The sequence below is a fragment of the Hipposideros armiger genome, unplaced genomic scaffold, assembly GCF_001890085.2.
Source record: "Hipposideros armiger isolate ML-2016 unplaced genomic scaffold, ASM189008v1 scaffold_174, whole genome shotgun sequence".
Classification (NCBI taxonomy): domain Eukaryota; kingdom Metazoa; phylum Chordata; class Mammalia; order Chiroptera; family Hipposideridae; genus Hipposideros; species Hipposideros armiger.
The window spans coordinates 3063707-3069698 of record NW_017731524.1 but is presented as its reverse complement, the minus strand read 5'-3'; the positions used below and the strand labels follow the sequence as shown (position 1 = coordinate 3069698).

General features: G+C 45.4%; 1 protein-coding gene across 1 annotated transcript in view; it reads left to right on the top strand.

The window, feature by feature from the left end:
• The window catches only part of KLF12 (KLF transcription factor 12), a 529300-nt gene that overhangs the window by 105913 nt on the left and 417395 nt on the right, over positions 1–5992 (top strand). The gene's annotated exons all lie outside the window — the stretch shown is intronic.

The following is a 5992-nucleotide window of genomic DNA, read 5'->3' as shown; positions in this document are numbered from 1 at the left end:
AAAAAAAATTGCAATAAAATGATAAACCCCAAGTCAGAAAGTAGTTACCCCTGAAGAGACAGGATATGGATGCAACTGGGATGAATACAGTGGGAGGTTTAGAGAGTATTAGAAATACAATATTTTTCTTTTTTTTTAAAGATTTTATTGGGGAGTTGGGGAAGGGGAACATTGTGTTTTTCCAGGACCCATCAGCTCCAAGTCAAGTTGTTGTCCTTCAATTTTAGTTGTGGAGGGCACAGCTCAGATCCAAGTCCAGTCGCTGCTTTCAATCTAGTTGTGGATGGGGGTAGGGGAGAGCAGCCCACTATCCCATGTGGGAGTTGAACCCAAAAACTTATTGTTAAGGTCACACGCTCCAACCAACTGAGCTATCCAGCTGACCAGATATACTATATTTTTTAAGCTAGTGTGAGTCCAAAGGAACAAACCTTAATATATACATGATATAAATTATTTTATATGCATACTTTATTAAAAGTTATTTCACTATATTCAAAAATAAAAATATCTTATCCATCTTTTGAAGATTGAAGTACAATCTTCTCCACAAAGTCTTTCTTAATGTTTTCAGATATAATTTCATCCCAAGTATTTTAATTACCTCATATTATAGTTATTCAGTAGTTTTAGTTTTATCTAAGCGCAACTTCATATGCTTATAATACCCAGGCTTGTGCCTTGTACATAGCATAAAATTAAAGTGGTATTCTGTGAGCTACATATACTTTAGTTGAATTAAATTATTTCCATGGGGGTATAGTTTTTCATTTGTAAAATTAAAAAAGGCAAAGATAGCTATCTATAGCCCAAATCAAATATGTTTTGATTTGTAGGCAGGCAGTTTCTATTATATTATAGTTCCAATGTTTGCAATCTAAAAACTTGCAAAATACCATTTGAAAAAAACTTGCTATGACTTTCCCCTCTGGCATTGAAAAACTGAATTTAGTAAAATAAAATTCTAATTTTAGAAGAATAAAAGATAGTATAATTGATTGATTGTAAATGATTAACTATGATAGGGACAATGAAATTAGGTTGAAATAGTCCAAGTCTGATAGATTCCTGTATATAAAAACTTCTAATTGAAAAGAAAGCTGCTTGAGGAATGTTACCAGGATTAATGTTCAAGAGCTATTTATTGATACATTCATTTTGCTTGTTAGTTTGAACATATGCACCCAAAAAGAAGAAACAGGTTTTCTGCTTTATTGTTTTAATGCATGTCATTCTAATTTTATATAATTGTTTACCTATTCAACAAGAATTCATTAATCATCTACTATGTGCAAAATAGTGTGAGGGGGAAAAAGTAGGCTAAATAAATGGTTAAGGGGCAGCTCTTATTCTAAAAGGGTTACCTGTGACAAGGGAGCCAATAATATTTAATGAAAGAAGAAAGGTGTTAGGGAGTATGGTGCCAGGTGGGTACTTGGCTTATTGGGGGCATCACTGCATAAGTTATATAAATGTCTAACTACTATGCTGAAACAAATATAATATTGAATGTCAACTGTAATTGGAAAATTTAAAAAAAAATTAAAGGGACAATATTTGCTGGATGCCTACTTGGGCCGATATATCTCACATTGGTCCAAATAAGCATTCAATAAATGTCATTTCTTCAATGTAAGGGAAATATTACTTAAATAGGTGGAAAAAATTGAAAGTTAGAAAAAAAGATGAAAAAAACCAGCTGGTCAGTGACTGAGGCACTTTTTCTATTACACCAACAGTAGCTCCAAGAGGGGAAAGATGAATTTTTTTGGTGCGGGGGTAGGATATGTATACATGTGTGTGGGTGTTATGGAATCATTTCAGGAAGGTTCCATAGGATGAAATTGAGGAGGACCATCAAGCAAAGTGAAGGCATCCAGGATGGAGGATGGACGGGGCATGGCAAGGTCCACGTGGGCTGGAAGGGGACGCGTGAGATATGGGAACTGTGGGGCCCTCAAATGTCATGGTATAGTATTGAAGCTGATTTGTGCCACTTCAGGGTTTTAAACATAGGTATGCTATAATTAAGGTTTTGCTCTAGGAGAGGTGGACTAAATCTGAGGAGAGTTCAGGGGTTCAGAACTGGGGGGGTGGGGTTGGGATGTGGTAGTAGTAGCAGGAGGAGACTTGAATGAAAGTGACTATGCAGGAACTTGGCAAAGAAAAGACTCATCTGTGGATGTGTTGAAGATATTTGAGCTAGAAGGACCAAAAGCTGTATTGATTGCAACAAAACAGTTATGAAATGTCATTTTCCCCTAATTTCCAGACAGCTCCTCATTCAAATCAAAACATGTTGTTTACCACATAATCACATAATATCACCAGCTGTTTGTGTTGTAGGAAGGCTTTTACATGCTTTTCTCACACTCAAACAAGAAAATTCCCCTTTGCTGAACATTATTGCTAAAATATGACACATGAAATAAATAGGCATTGAAAATCTAATAGTACATCTTCACTTCTGGCCCTAGGAAAAATCAGAATTATGTATTTTTAATTTATTTAAAGCAGTGGGGATCACTTTTATTTTCACTTCTAGTCAGTTCTAATCTTTCAACACAGATAAGAAAATGGACTTCATTCCAGTCACCCCCCACCCCCTGAAATTATATTCGTGTTAAATCAGCCATGCAATCTTTGGCATCACTAATCCAAAGGCTTAAGAACTTTAAATGCATACAGATATTGAAGAAAGTCTTTACCTTCGAGAAATCAGGGCGTGGTACAGGTAACACACTTAACACTGTAACAGATTTTCCTACCACCGACACTAATTTTCCAAACAGAGTATCACAACTGGTGAAGTATACAGAGATCTGGCAAAAAGCTTTTGGGTGGGTAACATTTACATTAACACTTAAAAGGCTAGTTGTCAAGTTTTGCTATGTTGTTTACATTGAACTAGATTATCATCTGCTTTTTATTTTTCTGAATGATATGTTAGGTAAAAGAAATCCAGTACATGTACTATGTGTAAGAAACTTGGAATATTAGCCTTTATCCTCTTTGCTAATTCATTCTTTTGATATCTGCAATAATAATGACTAAGAAAATGACGTATATGAAGTTAGGCAAACAGGTCATCATCTTTGGCCCAAATCATCTTGGTTTTAAATGGAATGGTAATATCATTTAGAATTGCATTCAACAGATACTTTTAACACATTATTTTATGTGGTCAGAATTACACATGGTAAAATGATTTTGCCATGTTTACATTTTTTGACTTTTCACATCCTTGCACACAAATAAAAGAGGAAAAAGAACTAAACAAAGATATGCACATATTTTTGCCAGGATACATGTACTGGACTGTTTTCTTACCCTCTCCGTTTCTGCTCACACCTTGAGTTTTGTTTAAATTTAAGTTCTATACAGATAGAATTACATGAACTGAATTGGAAATGCATGCCTGTACACAGACACACTTTTCTCCAGCACCCTAACTGCCAATAATATCCATGCCTCTTTATTCTTCCATTGCTTTTGCTCTTCCACACCGATCCCCAGTTTACACAATGAAGTGATCCTTACTTTTAAACCTATCTTTCTTCTTTCTTTTTCTGTATAGCTGGGGAGTTGCCTTAACATTTTTTTAATATGCAAGCAATTTTTCTAATACTGATGTATTTCGTTCTTTTAACCACACTATTCTGTTAATAGATCGTAAACCCTGACCTACCCCCTAATTGTGGTATTTCTCTGGAATGGATTCTTGTACTTGATTTTCGATCTTTCATCGTTCTATTTACATGCCCATGGCTGTTGCCATAGGTAGGGAGTGCAATTTGGAATGCTTTTCCACGTGAAGCATTTGCTATAGAATACATGTATAGTCAGTCTGCCACTCAGCTCTCAGAAAGAGCTGTTAGTACAAGAACTGCCACGATGACATAATTTCTTATAGCACGCTTCCACTCTTACAGTTAAACTCACTTCCGTCACTCCCTGCCCCACCTAGAGGGAAACAGTGTTTCTAGTAGAGGCAAGTGTTTCGTTGAAATATTGTGCATCTGTTGGTATCCTACCGTTTTCAAACTTGTCTTTTCGTGTTGTTTCTATATAGATGTAGTGGTGCTTAAAGAGCTGTTTACCCTGTGCCCAGGACCAGACCAGGGGGTGGGGTGCGGAGCTGTTTCCCACGGAATGGTGCTCTCCACCCCAGCGACCCACCCCTCACTCTCCCACCAGGTTCCATTTTCCTTCGGAGCTCCTGTTCCCCTGCCGCACGCACGTCTTCTGATGTGGGCTTCCATCGCCTTCCCGTTCCCGCTGCTTTCCTCGACTAAGGACAGATACTTCGGAGTGGTCCACAATTTTCAACACTTTCACACTTATCTCATTTGTTCTTTGAAACACTAAGACCAGGTCAGACCCCTTCTCTTAATCTTAATTTCTAAGGCACAGGCCCACTGATTCACCCTGTCAAGGCTGGAAGCGGGCTGTGCATTCACCCTCCTGGCTGGACCACTTTTCCTGTCTTCCTCACACGGAGAACGTGGCAGGAGGTAGAGAACGCACCAGGCGCTACAACGCCTTTGTTTTCATTAATAACGCGCACCGGGCCTTTACAAGTGTTTGGAAAATGCCCCACAAAATGTAGAACACGGCTTTTCCTGGCTAGATTTCGTTCCTTCGCTCTCATTTCCTGTTTCTCGGCCTCTCCCTAGTTTCTCTTCCCATTCACTTCAGGCCACAGTACTGCAAATCTCTCTCTCTCTCACAGAAACTTCCCGTTAGCGTCCTTCCCATCGCCAGGGCGGTTTCCCACGCGGGGCGGCCTCAGGGGCATCGTATGGGGGTGTCGGGCCCGCCTGGGAGCCCCAGCGCGCTCACCTAGGTTTGCAAGAAAGTGGAGCACGCAATCGCAATCGATGTCCGCTGCGCCCGGCCGGCCCACTCCCCCACCCCGCCCGTCCGCTTCCGCCCCGTCGCCTCCCCGCCCCCGCCGACCCCCGGCGCGGCCCTGACCCCCGGCCCTCCCGGCCGCCGCGGGAACGGCCGGGCTGCGCCGGCTGCCTCCTCTCTGCTGCCCTAGAATCCCGCGTATCTGCTCCCCTGGGCGCGGAGGCGGGGCAAGGGGAGCCGCCCGCGAAGGCGTCAAGGACTCGGCTCCCGGACGCCCTCCTCTCCGGGATCCCTTCTGGGGCGCAGGGCTGGCCTCCCCTCCCCGCGGCCCCGGCAGGGGTCTGTAACTCCCGCCTCCCTCTCCTCCTGCAAGTTCGCCTGCTTTCCTAAATAACTAGCGCGGGCGGGCACCCCGACTCCCGGGGTTGCGTAGCGAGGCACGCGTCTCTGCCTCGCCCCCATCCATCCCTCCAAGGTGAAACGCAGCTGGGGAGGACGCCCCCGCCTCGCCCGCAACGCGCGTCGCTCCCAAACCCAAACAATGATGCCCCTTCCTTCCTCGCCCGGCCCTGGCCGCCAGCCGCACCCCCGCGCGCACCCCCACGGCGAAAGCGCCGGCCGCCGGGGCCGCCCCAGCCTGGACCTCATTGTTGCCCAGCGCGGGCGATGACGGACGCCCGGGGGCCGTCCCCGCGAGCAGCCTCGCCGCCAGCCCCGCAGCTCCGGCCGGCCGCCCCAGTCGGCTCCGCCCACACCTTTCCAAGTTAGCTGGCTGGTGCGCCGCGGGGAGGACTCCGGCGCCCGGCCCCCTCCCCTCCCGCACGCCCCCACCCGGGCGGGAGCGCGGAGGGGGCGGGGGGCGAGAAGGCTCCGCGCTGTATTTGTCTCCGAATTCTCTTCCAAATGCTGCCTTGCACGCTCTGACACAAAAGAGGGGACTTGCTCGCGGCTCTGCGCGAGTCCTGGCCTGGCGAGTTGAGACCCGGGGGTTCTCCCGCCGCGAGGCCCCGCAGGCCCCCTGGGCCGGCGGCTCCCGGGGCTCCGTGGCCATGTGTAGGTTATTTTGGGCGCCGCAGCAAGGTGGTGCAGGTGAAAGGGAAACGCGGCCGAGGCCGGAGGCCGGGAGGCGGGGGCAGGG